Genomic DNA, 17500 nt, shown 5'->3' on the forward strand with positions numbered 1-17500 from the left:
ACACTCAGCCATCAATCATTCTTTCCGACGGTTTTGTCCACACAGGACGAAACTAAAACACAATAAAAAAAAAGAAAAAAAGTGTTGTAGCCATGAATTCATCGTCAGCTGCGGTGTTTCAGAGAACCGAGCAGGGCCAAAAATTCGTAAAGGAACGATGAGTAACTGTAAATGCTTCCCGGAATTGAACTCAGTTTCCAAGGGAGAGAATAAGAGGAATATATATATATATATATATATATATATATATATATATATATATACACATATACATTCAAAACTTCATTCCACGAGGTTTGCATTGCAATGTCTTTTTTTCTCTTATATACAGATTTACTTTTGAAGCGTTTGGTCACATGCAACGATTCTCACTTCTGCCTAACTTTCCCTTTTCGTTTTTGCTCTTCCTCCTCCTCCTCCTCTGAGTTTGCGTCCGCTTGTGAAGCTGACAATAAAAATTGGATACAGGTCTCTTCATTGAAACCCATCATCTACTACGTCATCAAGCTGCTTACCCGTCAACGCGTCATCGTCGACTTTCTTCTTCACTTCCCCAGACGCCAGGAATTGACTCGTCGGTTCACTGAACCTGGCGTCGTACCTTTGCCCAGGTGACGCAAGGAGCTAGTCAGATCCCTATAGCTTCGGTGGGTGTCGCATACTCGCAAGATTAGGTCACCTGGGTAGCGGTAATGGAGGGGGAGTACTGTGTAATCCTGCCGGTCGTGTTTTCCAGTTAATAGCCGACTCTCTCTCTCTCTCTCTCTCTCTCCATGCTGCTTTTCAGGCCTTCGATAACATGATCATTATGCCATTTATGCGTGTAATACAGTGTCTCCAATTTGTTTTCATCTTGATCGTGTATATTATATATATACATATATATATATATATATATATATATATATATATATATAAATTATATATATATATGTGTGTGTGTGTGTGTATACTACATACATATATACATAAGAATATATGTATATATATATATATATATATATATGTATGTTTCCTGGCTGTTTTTCATTTCAGCATTCTTCGAGGAATCCAGCGCTTGTCTCTAACCGACCTGTCTCTAACCGGAAAGAGCAGAGATTAACAATTCATTACCGTGCCTTTTAAGATGGCTCGGCCACCTACGTCTTTTGTGCACTCCCATCACACACCACATCGGCAACTGGTATATACTAGTTCATAATGTTTGCAAGATAGCCCCTACAACACATATTTCGACTACCATTATGGCTACCATAACTGCAATCAATGGAACTGTGTAGTGTTCGATGAAGAAGAATTCATCCTCGTCATTATCCTCTAGCGGTGGAACTGTAACCGTTTCCAATGTAGGCGGAACTTGAACTGCCTCGTGGTTCCATGAAATGATGAAAGTGTTTCACGAACACCTTTGTTGAATAATTGTAGATCCCGGCTGAGCGCGTGAACCATCTCGAAACAACTCAGCATTCGCCATTATTCCGCGTCTGCGACCCCTGTAGGTGTATCCAACACCCCTGTTGCTGAACTGTAGATTCGACTTCTTCCGATGAAGGAATCGTAACCGCCAATTCGTTGTCAACTTGAAATATCCCGTGGCTCCCATGCAAGTGCGTCTCGAACCCGCCTCTTAGAAGATTGTAGACTCCTGATTTGTCCCAGAATGTATCCTGAGACGATCCACCGACGACATCTCGTCCATTGCAAAGGCGATCCGTAACATCGCCGCTCGTGTGTAGATCTGACCTCTGGTACTGTAGAACCAAGCTGTTTCCGTCGTCACCCTCGCGTGAAGTTTGGAATTCTCTAAAGTCATCGTGTGTCCGTATTTAAAAAGTCTACATGATCACAGAAGAACTAAAGTCTTGCTTTAATACACGAATCCGTCAGCAACTAATATACCCAATCTCATAGTCAATTATTAAAATTTCCTCACTAAAACAAAATATAATCTTTACCCACTGAATCCTCATAACTAATCCTCTATCTGACAAATATACCATCAAAAACCCACATAATGCCTATACAGCAAAACTCTGTAATGTTTATACAGTTAACTTCCATCAAATATAATGCAAATATACCCAGATAAATTCTGCCTCCTCTCCATAACAGGAAAGAGCTGAGATTAACAATTCACTACCGTGCCTTTTAAGATGAAAGATATGCTATTACTATATTTACATATAAGTAAATTAACACACACACACACACACACACATGATATATATATAATATATATATATATATATATATATATATATATATATATATATATAATATATAATATCTATGTATATATGTATTTCGTTTCTGTTCTTGAATTGTAAGTAATAGCATGATTATTCTAGTATTATTATTATTATTATTATTATTATTATTATTCTCGTAGGTCATCTTCATAGCTGGTAAGCAGTAGAAGTGAAAAGATGGTGTTTGCATGCCGATATTTCTAGCGGCTCGAATCCTAGAGCTGTGTTCTCATTGGTCGAGCCGGTCTAGAGCGAAGTCTGGGATCTCTCGTCGATGGTTGCAGGGATTTAGCCGTGCGAGCGCTCGAGTAGTGTATCCGGAAATGAATGTCTGGAGTCCTACCTGCAGCAGGAGTCCTATATCATCCCGCTGGTGCTCCTGGATATTTGCCATTGTTGGGTGGTCGTTTGTTGCTGATCTTCGGGCGGCGCGTGGTAGGGAGGAGAAACGTTTCTTGGGTAATGTTCAAGTTAGGTTTCTCCTTTCCTATATGGAGGGCTTCCAGGATTCGCAAACGTCGGGGATCAGTAGTTTGGTCAATTATTTCGATATTAGGTATAATATCACTCCTTTTTATTCTTACGTTATGGGCATTCCTGGGGTGATTATAGATGGTTCCTTCTTGGGCGTGGGAGGAGATTTTCTTGGATAATCGCATGGTGGTCATGCCGATGTATTTGCCGAGGCATCCTCGGATGGGGCACGTGTATCGGTAGACCACGTTTGTCTTCTTCAAGGGATCCTGCAGGGGAGCCTCTGGGTTGTTCCTCATCACCAGGCTGCTGGTCTTCTTCGTTTTATAATATATTATTAAATTAATGGTCTTGTCTTGATTGGTGGGGGTGACGTTTCTCTCGATGATGGTCTTGAGGGCTTGCTCGTCCTCCTTATACCTTCGGTGGAAGTGCCCTTTGTAAAAAAGGTTGATGGGCTCTGGGATGTCGTCGGGGCGGGGTTCCTGGAGGTACCAGTCTTCAACGTTCTTTGCTATCACAGCATCGACGTCGGGATTAGTGTGTCCGTTGTCGACGAGGACCTGGGCCGTTCGTTCCAGTTCGCTGTGTTTGTGTGTCGAACCAGGAAGAGCAGTGCGAGAGGGCCCACCTGACGAAGGCGCTGATGGTGGAGCGCTTATACCTCTCATGGCACTCGCTCTCTCCGTTCATACACATACCCAGGTTCGTTGGCTTCGTGAACACGTTCGTGCGGAATCGGGTGTATTGGTGTTCTTGCTGGCTCGACCAAGGTCGACGTCGAGGAAGGGGAGGCGGCGGTCTTGGCAGTGTTCTATCGTAAAGGAAAGGCAGCTGTGATCATGAAATGCACGTCGAAGCTGTTCTATCTCTTCCTGGGGGTCGGCGCTGACGAAGGTGTCATCGATGTAGCGCACATACATCCTTGGCTTGCTGGAATTCTGGAAGACCCTCTCTTCGACGGTCTCATGTAAAAATAGGCGAAGAGGACTCCAAGGGGAGAACCCATCGCCACCCCGTCGATCTCGGTGTACATGCGGCTGCGGTGGTCGGAGAAGGGGGCCTTCTTAGTGCAGATTTCCAGCAGGGCACGAAGGTCATGTTCATGGATGTTTAAGAATGGTGTATCGGGGTCCCTGTATACCTTGTCCAAGATCATTTGAATGGTCTCATCGACGGGAACGTTGGTAAATGAGGACTCCACATCCATAGAAGCGATACATCCTTCGGCGGGCGTTACTCGTAAGGCTTCCAGGAACTCGGCCGACGACTTTAAGCTGTAGGTATCCGGGAAGTACGGGGTCAGAATGATGTTGAGCCTCTTGGCCAACAGGTACGTTGGGGCAGGGATCTGGCTAATAATTGGGCGAAGGGGGTTTCCTTGCTTATGGGTCTCGACGTTCCTGTAGATGTACCCCAGGTTATAGTCGCCCGTGATAGGTGGTAGATAAAGGGCGTTAGAGGCGGCGTTGACCATCTCTATGATCCGATTTGCCTCACGTTTGATGTCGTCGACGGGGTTCTTGGTGATATTGCTGAATTTCGTGGTGTCTGCTAGGATTTCTTCTATTCTCCGATGATATTCTTCGGTCTGGATAAGTACGAAGGCGGCACTCTTGTCCGCCCTACGTACAGTGACGCCCTCTCGTTTCTTTAACTGCTTGGCTGCTTCCCTCAGGTCACAGGTGATGATACCGCTGCGGTAGTCTCCACGGTCTGTGAGGGCCTCGGCAAGCAGAAGTGGTTGAAGGGCGTCAGTCGTTCGTAGGTTCCCAAGGTCTTCTTGCTTTTGGATGCCATCGAGGAGATATTCTATTTCTAGTCGTTTATCCATCGGCTTCGGTTGCGTGATGAAATGGCAGTTAAGGCCCCCATCCGTAGGATCTTGTCTTCCTCTGGCGTAGGGACGTGGTCGGTGAGGTTGATGTACTCTTCACGCCCTTGTGGGAGGCGTGTCTTGCCCCCGTTGAGGGCGGCGAGCTTCTTAGTTACTGTCCTGTTCTTCTTTTTAGCATCTTTCTCTCCCAAGCGATGAAGGCAATCGGCGATGTCGTTGCTTTGCCCTCGTCCTTGGAGATTGCCTGCCAAGGCACGAGGCGGGTCTCCTACAGGGTCCGTGCGACGGAGGAGGTCTTCACTTTCGAGGTATAGACTGTCCTTCTCCTCGACGGGTGTGGCCTTCTCGTGTTCCTTGGTAGACAATTGTCGCTGTAGCAGGGTCCTCCTGAAGCTCCTCGTGCCTGGTTCTCGCTGGGCGTTAGGGTCATGTAGCCTGAAGAATGTATATTTTGGAAGAAGACCCTCTTTTAAACGAATTCTGTTGAATAAAATGGCAGAATTCAGCGAATCAATCTTATATATTATCTTCTATTTTTCTCATTACTCGCTTTTCTGACTCAGCGATACTTCGCAATAATTGGCCAATATTCATATTGGGGATAATACTGAAAGTGGAATTTTATTTAGAACAGGATTTATTCATCAAAGACTCGTATTATCAGTATACTGGTATTATCAGAATACTGGTGTATGGGAAGGCGTTCCTCTGGTCCAGATCAAGCAGGGGTCGTCATCTGTGTTGGTATCATTCCAAGAGAGGTCAATGTCAAGCCGGGGTCGTCTCTGATATTCAGCTGGAATTAATGATGGTGTAGCTCAGGCTTATCGCAACGTTTCAAGCTTCTCGTAAGTCATCTTCGTGGCTGGTCAACAGTAGAGGTGAAGAGATGGTGTCTGCATGCCGATATTTATCGCTCTTGACGCGTGCAACAAGCCACGCTCCTTGAACACACACGCTGATAAATGGCACGAGAGAGAGAGAGAGAGAGAGAGAGAGAGAGAGAGAGAGAGAGAGAGAGAGAGAGAGAGAGAGAGATCCTCCCAGGGGGAATGAGTGATCAGATTACCGGAGCGCTGAATAGCCCATACCTCCCCATTATATGAGTCCGATGCTGTGCAGACGTGGATAAATACATCATTAGTTAATCATTCAATTCCTACACTTCTCTGTTGGTCATTTATGTTTGAAATATTTATTTCATGCTCACGTTTTTATTATTTATGTCATGCAGATGTTTTTAATATCTAATTTATCTAAATGTTCATGTCATGTAAACGTTTTTAAGGTTGGTTTCATAAAAACATTTTTAATATTCATTTCATACAAACATTTTTAATGTTTACTTTATATAAAATATTTAATATTCTTTCATGGAAACGTAAATGTTTATCTCATATAAACGTTTTTAATATTTGTCTCATGTAAGGTTTCAATATCTGTTATTTTGAATGTGTTTGATATCTAATGCCAACGCTTCAATATTTATTTAATGCAAATGTTTCCAACATTTGTCTCATATTAACGTTTTTTAAATATTTTTTCTGATGCAAACGTTTTTAATATTTATTTCATCCAAACTTTTCCGATATTTATTTCATCCAAGCGTTTTAGATGTTTATATCACGCAAATTTTTTTTTATATATTTATCTCATACAAAACATTTTCAGTATTTATAACAAGGTTGATAATATTTATCTCGCGTAAACAATTTTAATTTCCATCTCGTATAAACGTTTTCAATGTCTCATACAAACGTTCTCGCTGATCACACAGTGTTTTCTCTAATACTATTACAGTTTGCAGCTTACGCCAGTATATTAATGCCTTTTTGATATGCTATCTAGCAGGAATTTCACCTTTTTTGTTCCCACAAAGTGGGTATCTGGGTACCTCCAGATTATTATAGCAGTGTCTGCCTATTTCAACGACGTTAGCATCCGTGATAGTGTAAATTTAGTCTCCATGCGAGATAGTCTTCTCTTTTTGCTCACTGACCACAAGAGTTAATCCCACTGACCATCAACTCAGGATATCAGAGCGACAAGAGGAGATTAGCAACTCTCAAGGAAACCAGAACAGCCATCATATAAATGACGGCTCAACAAGCAGTTCCAGAAAACTGCTTGGCCTTGACCCAGGCTGACAACTCAAACATCTCTTGAAAAAGAGCCACAGATAGGACCTGAAAGTACTCGGGTGTTGAGTAAAATAAAATGTAAAGACTTATAAGTAAACACGTAATATATAGTAATTTTGTGCGTTTATTTTTCAATCTTCAGAAGAAAACTGAAAGAAGTATTTGTTTGATTCACCTCATTATCATTATCGTGATTATTTTCTTATATTTCCTTTTCCATCGTTACGTCCATAAACAAAGATTCCAGGCTTAGCAAACGTCTATAATATCTTGCAATCCTGGCAACGCTTCGACTTCCATAGCGACTTCGCGGAAATGAAATGAAAAAGTTTGCCTTACGAAGCCTCATTAGAAAAGCAGAATTTGACGTTGAATGATACCTGTTAGAAGCATCTTGGAAAAACTTTGATAGATTTGCGACTTCCCTCCGGCGGACTAAGGTTGCAAACCCAATTAAGATCAAGTGGCTATTTTCGTAGCGAGCTAAAAATACGAGGATTCACCGTAGCTATTGCGTGTTCTAATTCTTTGTTTCTTTTTCTCTGCAGCAGCTGTCTGTCTGTCTCTCTATCTATTTATTGATGCTGATTCGTTGGCTTTTTATTTTTACCTGAGCTTCTTTTCTTGCTGCAGAATACTATTTATCTCTTCCAGATCTAATTATGTTTACTCTACTGTCATCTGAATGGCTCTACTAAAACTAATCCTAATATTATTATTAATACTGTTGCTGCTACTGCTACTGCTACTATATCAGTCAATACGCCAGCGAGGACTTAATATTACTTCTATAAGGTGAAGGACGGAGTATGATATAGGTATAAAAATAAAACATGAAGTAACAGGTATCATCTTTGACAACAAGTCCCTTATCCAGCTCAATGGCAATCATTAGCCTTTCTTCAGAAACAGAAAAGACCAATTAAACATGACAAAATAAAAGTCCGTCAGTAAGTCAATGTAAGCGAAGATGACATACACACACAGTCACACAAACACAGACAGACAGACAGACAGGAGGACATAAAAAAAGAAAAAAAAAAAGCAGGCAGGATGTTGTAATCATCGACACGGGATGATCCTAGCTCTTGTTCCTTATCTGTGATTGGTAGTGCGTCAGAACCCGCTCGTCTTCCAAAGATAATCGTTGATTGGTTGTTTTTATGACAAGCATACGAGGGGAAGAGGAAGAAGAGGAGGAGGAGGAGGAGGAGGGGTAAGGTTGGTAGGTAGGTAGGTAGGTAGGTAGGTAAGGAGTAGAGAGGGGGTGGGGAAGCATAAAGATTATTTAGCGTCGGTTATGAGATGGCTCGATGAAGTGGTGTCTATATAATATAAATCTTTTTCCGGACGTAATTGATTGTGCCAGGGGAAGGGAGAATGTATTTTTGGATTACATTTTCGTTCCCTTGCTCAGGTAAATTGACGTTGGGGTCGCCTGATTGCATTCTGTGCGCTTGCAGGTGTGTGTGTGCGTGTGGGTGTGTGTACGTATGTGTATGAGTGGGATTTTCATAAAACCTATTTCGGTGAGAGCCTAATAAATATCTCTGAAAAGGAAGTATCTCATAGGGATATTAAAAGTATTTCATCATTATACAATGTGCTTGATATATATATATATATATATATATATATATATATATATATATATATATATACATATATGTATGTATGTGTGTGTGTATGTATTACACATACAGGTTCGTTGATAACATACTTTGGCTTTTTCCAAATGAATGTCATGATGAATGTAATAATAATAATAATAATAATAATAATAATAATAATAATAATGATAAAATCTCTCGATATTATCAAAAACTTATCATTGAAAAACGATAAGCAATTTATTTTGGAAAATTATATATGAAGGAGAAGTTGAGGAAGTGAATATTCCAAACTTTTTAGAAGAGTGAAAGGACTCTCTCTCTCTCTCTCTCTCTCTCTCTCTCCTTTCCTCTCTCTCTCTATCTCTCTCTCTTCCTCTCTCTCTCTCTGTTTACAGCTATTTGTCAGTACCACTGACCTATTTCATTTTAAATCGTATAAATTGTATCCACAAATACTTTTAAGAATTCCTGTAAACTTCTGCCCACTTCAAAATTCAACAATCGAAGTCCCATTTGGAGCAAATATAAATAAACAATATTTACTTGAAATATTTGCCTCGAGTAAATAATAAAAGACAAGAAAGGCTCTCGGTCAATTCGTTGAATTACTGACCTGACCTTTTGTTTTTTTGTATTATTATTATTAATTATTATTATTATTATTATTATTATTATTATTATTATTATTATTTATTCAGAAGATGAACACTATTCATATGTAACAAGCCCACGGGGCCCATTGACTTGAAATTCAAGCGTCAAGGAATATTATTATTATTATTATTATCATTATTATAATTTTTTTTTTTGGTTTATCACAGTCCTCCAGTTCGACTGGGTGGTAAGTATAGTGCGGGGTTCCGGGTTCCATCCTACCTCCTTAAGAGTCCACCACTCTTCTTACTATGTGCGCCGTTTCTAGGATCACACTCTTCTGCATGAGTCCTGGAGCTACTTCAGCCTCTAGTTTTTCCAGATTCCTTTTCAGGGATCTTGGAATCGTGCCTAGTGTTCTTATGATTATGGGTACAATTTCCACTGGCATATCCCATATCCTTCTTATTTCCATTTTCAGGTCTTGATACTTATCCATTTTTTCCCTTTCTTTCTCTTCCACTCTAGTGTCCCATGGTATTGCGACATCAATGAATGATACTTTCTTCTTGACTTTGTCAATCAACGTCACGTCTGGTCTATTTGCACGTATCACCCTATCTGTTCTGATACCATAGTCCCAGAGGATCTTTGCCTGATCGTTTTCTATCACTCCCTCTGGTTGGTGCTCGTACCACTTATTACTGCAAGGTAGCTGGTGTTCCTTGCACAGGCTCCAGTGGAGGGCTTTTGCCACTGAATCATGCCTCTTTTTGTACTGGTTCTATGCAAGTGCCGGACATTCGTTTGCTATGTGGTTTATGGTCTCATTTTTCGTATTGTACTTCCTACATATGGGAGAGATGTTATTTCCATCTATCGTTCTTTGGATATATCTGGTTCTTAGGGCCTGATCTTGTGCCGCTGTTATCATTCCTTCAGTTTCCATCTTGAGCTCTCTCTGTAACCATTGCCATGTGTTATTGCTGGCTAGTTCTTTAGTCTGTCTCATGTATTATCCGTGCATTGGTTTGTTGTGCCAGCCCTCTGTTCTGCCTGTCATTCTCCTGTCTCTGTATATTTCTGGGTCTTCGTCTACTTTTATCAGTTCTTCTTCCCATGCACTCTTTAGCTACTCGTCTTCACTGGTTTTCAGATATTGCCCCAGTGCTCTGTTCTCGATGTTGACACAGTCCTCTATGCTTAGCTTAGTAGTCCTCTCCCTCCTTCCTTTTGTGTTATGTATAGTCTGTCCGTATTTGCTCTTGGGTGTAGTGCTTTGTGTATTGTCATATGTTTCCTAGTTTTCTGGTCTATGTTGCTGAGTTCTGCCTTCGCCCATTCCACTATCCCTGCACAGTATCTGATTACTGGCACTGCCCATGTGTTTATGGCTTTTATCATATTTCCGGCGTTGAGTTTTGACTTGAGTATCGCCTTGAGTCTCTGCATATATTCTTTCCTGATCGTGTCCTTCATCTCTTGGTGTTTTATATCTCCTCCTTCCATTATTCCCAGGTATTTGTATCCTGTCTCATCTATGTGTTTGATGTTGTTCCCATCTGTTAGCTTTATCCCTTCAGTCCTTGTTACTTTGCCCTTTTGTATGTTGACTAAGGCACATTTTTTCTATTCTAAACTCGATCCTGACGTCCCCAGATGCAATCTTTACAGTCTGGATTAGGGTATCTATTTCCTTGATGCTCTTACCATACAGCTTGATGTCGTCCATGAACATCAGATGGTTGATTCTGTTGCCTCTTTCTTGAGTTGGTACCCAGCATCCATCTTCTGCAGTACTTTTTGTCATGGGAATCATGGCTACTACGAAGTAGTATTATTCCCAATTATTATCCTTATATCCTATTTATTATTATTATTATGATATTAGTATTATTCTTATTATTATTATTACTTTATTATTATTATTATTATTTATTAGTATTATTATTATTATATATTATTATTATTTATTATTATTATTATTATTATTATTATTATTATTATTATTATTATTCTAATGATGATGATAATGATGATGATGATGAACCCTATTCATATGGAACAAGGCCACAGAGGCTGTTGGCTTGAAATTCAAGCATCCAAACAATACGGTGTTCATTTGAAAGTAGTAACTGAATACAGAAATAAGACATCAACTATTAGGTAATAAAAAAAAAAAGAAATCAATAAAACAGATAGATAAAAATGAATGGGAAAATGGCCTGAGAAGAGTTTTGCTTTTTGAACTGTCAGCTGAATTAAGTGTCAGACAAAACTGGTGTGTGCATATATAAATATACAGTATATCTCCCTCGTCTTCGACCTTTTGGATTTCTCGCGCTGATATTCGATATCGTCCAAAGGTTTGGGAACGGAATATTCTTCTATACTCCTCGACGTTACGAATCCAAGAAAAAAAAGTCACGGGAACAAAGTCACAGAAAAACGTTACGGGAAAAATGTCACGGGAAAAGTTACAGAAAAAAGTTGCGGGGAAAAGTTGTTGCAAAAAAGTCAAAGAAAAGTCACAATAATTTATGGTGGCCGGTTATGTAGTCACAGGAAAAAGTAACCTATCCTAACCTAACCTAACACAGCTTAACCTAACATAACCTAACCTAATGATTACCGGCCACCATAAATTAATGCGACTTTTCCCGTGAGTTATTTCTCTGCGATTTTTTTTTTTTTAGCCAAAAATGTCACTTTTTTTCTGTGCCTGTATTCCTGTGACTTTATCACAGGCCGAATAAAAGCTGGGTTATGGTTTTGGGCGTATGGTTTTGGGATTGTGATAGTGATTGTGAGGGCGTGAACACCGTCTTTATCGTAAGTTTTATCCGGTCACAAGATGTAGCGGTTGTTCGTAAGGTATAACTTCGGGTATAGAAGCATTCTAAAAGGTATTGTTAATCAAATGTATTATTTTTACTACTCGTGTCTATACCGAGTTTGTATGAACAATTGTGTTTTGTGGATTACTTTTTTTTTTTTTGCAATTTGTTTTGTGGGGTTTTATTTTATATATATATATATATATATATATATATATATATATATATATATATATATATATATATAATATATTCATATACATATGCAAAATACACACACACATATATATATGTATATATATTCATATGTATTGAGAGAGAGAGAAGAGAGGAGGAGATGAAGAGAGAGAGACGAGGATTGGAGAAGAGAGAGAGGAGAGATGAGAGAAGGAGAGACGAGAGAGAGAGAGAGGTTTCCTTCTACACCTAAAACTCCCAGCCAATATGCCAATGAATATTAGATATATTCCAGATTAATCGACGAATTTTTATTTTATTATTTTTTTCTTGAAGCATAGTTAAAAAAAAAAAAAAGATGGCGAAGGTCAGATGAAGGCTGGGGGCGGGGGGAGGGGAGGGGGGGGGGGGACTGTTTTGAGGCGGTGGCTTGGGTCGGGGTGGTGGTGGGAGTGGTGAGAGAAAATGCAGTTTGTGGCCGATCTAATCAACTTCCTTATTTCCTTCTCTCTCAGCCGAAGACCAGCTCTCTCTCTCTCTCTCTCTCTCTCTGGGCCAGCACTTTTGTCGAGGCCTTCCCCAGCCGGCGTAATGAATCGACGTTCGCCCAATATCAATTTCTATTGCGTGTCGAAGTAATGAATCCGGTTCGAGAACCTCTGGGCACGGGGCACACGAGATTATTTTAATCAGCTTCTGCCATAGTTTCTCCCCAAGGTTGGGTTCTTTCGTCCTCCGCTACGATTCTCTTTGATTTATCATACGTCAAGATTGGGAAATGCGTTCTCTTATGATAAATACGCTCAATATTCTCTTATAAACTCTCTAGTTTCTTCTCGTTGCTAGCACTCAATTAGATTCTTCATTTCAGTTCCGTGACCCCGATACTCCTGAATTATTGCATCGATAGGAACGGATCTTTCATTCAGCGAGCGCTTTTTGAGGTTAGGTGAAGTGAACGCACCCTCTGTTTTCCCATAACTAATTTATATACGTCCAAGCACAATAGAAATTAATGCTTCAAAGCGATCATCAAGGCAAAATGTTCAAATCTTAATGTCCTCTTACCCCCACCTCCCACCCACAAAAAAATCATGAGGAGAATATCCTTCGAAGATCTGTATGTATGTATGCATGTATGTATGTGTGTGTGTGTGTGTATGTGTTCCCATCCAAATCTTTACATCTTATTTAATCTTGCTTCATCAAAAGAAAATCAATTTTGTTAGGAATAACAGTGATAAATGACCGAGAAATTCGTAAAAAAAAGAAAAAACAGTATCAGCAACATAGTCCTTAGAGATAAAACTGCTATGAATCTGTACTACATGAAGTCTGAAGCTCCTTTCGCGAACGTTTCCAACAAACGTATGGAATAAAACGTTTTCCTTAACAGAGGGACGAGACCATTTCCTTCAAAATATTTCAAAAAGGTTATTTCAACTCTTTCTTTGGGATATTACTTTGTTCTTATTGTTAGGCAATTAGGTTCACTTGATGCCAGTTAAGTGGTGTTTATCACTCGGCTATCCAGCCTTTTAAGCTCTTAAGCCCAGGCCATTCTTCTAAACGATTCAGTGCAGAAGCACTCTCTGGTAGTTGGACCCTGAATTCGTCCAAGAGGAGCTTGAGCTGGGTAACAGAGCGAGCCGCCATGGCGTACAGCATAGCAAACGAGAACGCCTTGGAGATCTTCGTCTACGGCCGCCAAAACAAAGTCCTGGACAACCTCTGGGAGGAGAGGAACCTCAGCCGCTCCTTCGACGCTAAACTCATCTACCAGGACGGCGCCCTTCTGTGCCACAGCCTGCCTTTCGTCCTCGCCTCGCCTCTCCTGGCGAGGGTGGTCACTCCCGGGAAACCCTGCGTCGTCCACCTGCCCTACGTCAGCCTGGTTGAGGCTCATTACTTCCTGAAGGTCATCTACGGACAGCCTTTCACCATGTCCGCTTCCAGGGTCTCGAGGATGAACTTCATCCTGGAATCGTACGGAATCGACAGGCTGGAATACTGCGTGAGGAACGTTCCCGAACGGGAGGTCTGCCCTCTTCCGTATCTGCCGGACGATATTGACAAGCAGATCATCTTGCCACTTAATGACTATATGGTCAGCGATACTTATCCGCCCGCTGATGCGTGAGATCTGCATTGTAACTAAAGAGTTTACTCATATATATATACATCTTTTTTTTTTTTTTGTAAGTTTTGTTTACGAGTTTTATGCCCCTTATTAATCTTTATCTAACCTATTATTCTTATAATATTTCATATACATATCGACCTCGCTAATTACCTATTTAGCCAGTTGATAATGTTAACTAGTTTTTATTCAAACAGCAAAGTGACAACTTACTAAGGATCACGTTTGTTGTTAGTTCAAGCCTGCACGAGATTATAATAACTTTAGCTGAGGTTTTTTTTAATTCGTTTTACTAATAAAATAAAGAAATAAAATATTTATAACCTTTTTTTGTCTGTGATTTATAAACTACCTTGCTGGCAGTTTGTCCTCGCGTAGATGATGATTATTATTATTATTATTATTATTATTATTATTATTATTATTATTATTATTATTATTATTATTATTAATTATTATTATTATTATTATTATTCAGATGATGAACCCTGTTCATATGGAACAATCCCTGACTTGAGAATTACGCATCCAAAGAATGTGTTCATTTGAAAGAAGTGACAAAAGTTAATAAGAAATACAGAAAGAAGAGATTAGTTATTAGTAGAACAACAACTAAATTTACAAATTAATAGATAAATGGATGAAAGTGTAAGCAAATTAGTTTCAGTCTACAGGTCATTTGTAAAACAGTATCTTCTTAAGTAATTCATCTTAGCTAATTTGACTTTTTTGTCATTACGTACAAGCGAACACTAAATACTTTCTTAAGCTGTCCTTTCTCGTGGAGGTATAAGCAGAATTTGACTTGGCACTGATGCAGGTCTTGTATGGGTATAATGGAAAGGTGCCTATCATGACGCATCTTGTTTTTTTCCTCTTTGCTTTTTAGTTTGATGTAAAGCATAAACTTATCTTCTCCTTGAAGGAACAAGGACACGACTGAAATTACACGGGAGGGTCTAAGTAAATAAATAGATATATTTATTTTCAGTTATATTTATACACAGTTGTTGGAAGGGACAATTGCCAAGTATATTTGACGAATAATAATAATAACCAAGGACTTGATTCCTCTCTCTCTCTCTCTCTCTCTCTCTCTCTCTCTCTCTCTCTCTCTCTCTCTCTCTCTCTCTCTCTCTCTAAACATATATTAAAAAGTTCGGGCCCGAATTGAGAGAGAGAGAGAGAGAGAGAGAGAGAGAGAGAGAGAGAGAGAGAGAGAGAGAGAGAGAGAGATGGAAATCCCTGGTTTAAATCCTTCAATAAGGCCAGTCCTAAATCAGACAAGATCTGTGGTCATGGACAGCCACTTTCTCTCTCTCTCTCTCTCTCTCTCTCTCTCTCTCTCTCTCTCTCTCTCTCTCTCTCTCAGAAATCCAGTTTGCAAAAAGTGACCAAAGCAGTAACATAAGTACCTGACAGTTAATCTCTTATTGAGAGAGAGAGAGAGAGAGTGAAAGGTAAATGGCTGTTTAAATGTCTTATGACTGGGCTTGCTGAAACATTTAAACTAAGGATTTGTAGCTCTCTCTCTCTCTCTCTCTGCCCAAGGTCAGATCTCTTCAGGATGCCATTAAAAGGTTACGGACAAGTTACGGACAGGTCACGTCAAGACGGAATCGTGATTTGTCAATTAGTGTCGCTCATAGTTAAACTCGAAGGTCTTTTGTCAAACCTGGGTCAAGTCCCTGTTGTCATTGTAAATTCTGAGTCATTCTCCAGAGATTGGGGGAGATTTTTGTGTGAAATTCCCGTCTTTGATCTAGAAGAGATATCAAGCAATTATTGCTCTTTTGTTACATCTTACTCTACATAGTGATAATTTTTTTTTTATGACAGTTGCTTTCCGAAATATTACCTCAGGAATTTATTTCAGAACAATTTACGCCAGCTTTTTCTTTATCTCTCTCTCTCTCTCTCTCTCTCTCTCTCTCTCTCTCTCTCTCTCTCTCTCTCTCTCTCTCTCTCTATCAGTTTTTCTCAGAAATATTTATTTTCCAGAACGATTCAAGCCAACTTAATGTTTATATACTCTCTCTCTCTCTCTCTCTCTCTCTCTCTCTCTCTCTCTCTCTCTCTGTTTTTTTCCAAAAAAGTACCTCAGAAATATTCATTTTCCAGAATAATTCACGCCAGCTTTTTCTTTATATTCTCTCTCTCTCTCTCTCTCTCTCTCGTCTTGTTAACTCCAAGTCGAGGACTGCACCAATAATTCACGAACGTTAACCTTTTCATATCGATCGTGACTTCTACTCGATTGGCCATTGGAATTCTATTGATTTTCCTTCTGGGAATTATCGTCATCTCACGCTTTTCTTCTCTTTTTTATTGATTTATTTATCTATTTATGTATTCATTTATTAATTTTTTTTATGTTTTAGTTGTCCACTCCTTCATCTTCGCGACGCCTTGTATTCAGCGTTCAGTCAGTTATTTACGAGGTTTTACTAATTAACACAGACATATATGTACACATGTACATATATATGTACGTATAATATTTGTGTATGAAATATTTTGATGATTTACTAGAAAAGAAATTTTAAAATCTCCAATTTTGTTAATTTGCAATTATGACCTAGATTGTTTTTCTTGCAATGATTCATTGCCATCTTATTGTAAATTAAACCCTATGACATTAGAATCCTAATTGATTTCGTAAAACATCTCAAGAAAATGACTTCTTGTCCTATAGACCAGTTTCTCTCTCTCTCTCTCTCTCTTCTCTCTCTCTCTCTCTCTCCCTCTCTCTCTCTCTCTCTCTGTCCCCCATTAATTTCCGGTACAATATACTTGACGATTCGATTCTTAGATAATTCTCGATTTTATTTTCTTACTTCGAGGAAAAGATAAAACGTCCAATCTAAGAAACTTCCTCTGTCCAAAAAAAAAAAACCGGTTATTATCTTTCCAAATTTCTTAGCTGTAATATTTCTTTTTTCTATCGTCTACCTTTTTATTTTATATATTCCTTATAAGGGACAAAGGAAGAATAATCAGAGCAAACATAGTACTGGAAATTATATATATATATACTATATATATATATATATATATATATATATATATATATATTATATAATTCGAGCTAAAAATGTCCTTTAATTTATCTAATTCGCTCTAATCGCCTACCAACCCTCGAATTGATATATTTTCATATATGTACCGAGGGGGAATTTTTAGTTGATAATAATTCCGTCCTCCCCATGGGATCGAACCACCGTCCAGTTGGACGGGAAACGAAATCAGAAACGGACAGTGACGCTACCGAGTCTGCTAGCAGAGAGGCAATTAGTTTATATTGATTCTGACCATTACAAATCACTGCCGATCTCGGTGTATTCGTAATTAGAATCGAAATGAAACCCCCTCAACCATGCTAGCCGATTCGAGCGTTTGACCCACGCAGCCTTGTTATGAATACTTATCACATCACTG

At 39.4% G+C, this 17500-nt stretch overlaps 1 protein-coding gene across 1 annotated transcript in view; it reads right to left on the reverse strand.

The window, feature by feature from the left end:
• Positions 1-17500, reverse strand: part of LOC135212505 (syntaxin-1A-like) — a 397641-nt gene that overhangs the window by 314820 nt on the left and 65321 nt on the right. The gene's annotated exons all lie outside the window — the stretch shown is intronic.

This window comes from Macrobrachium nipponense, chromosome 41 (assembly GCF_015104395.2).
Source record: "Macrobrachium nipponense isolate FS-2020 chromosome 41, ASM1510439v2, whole genome shotgun sequence".
Lineage (NCBI taxonomy): Eukaryota > Metazoa > Arthropoda > Malacostraca > Decapoda > Palaemonidae > Macrobrachium > Macrobrachium nipponense.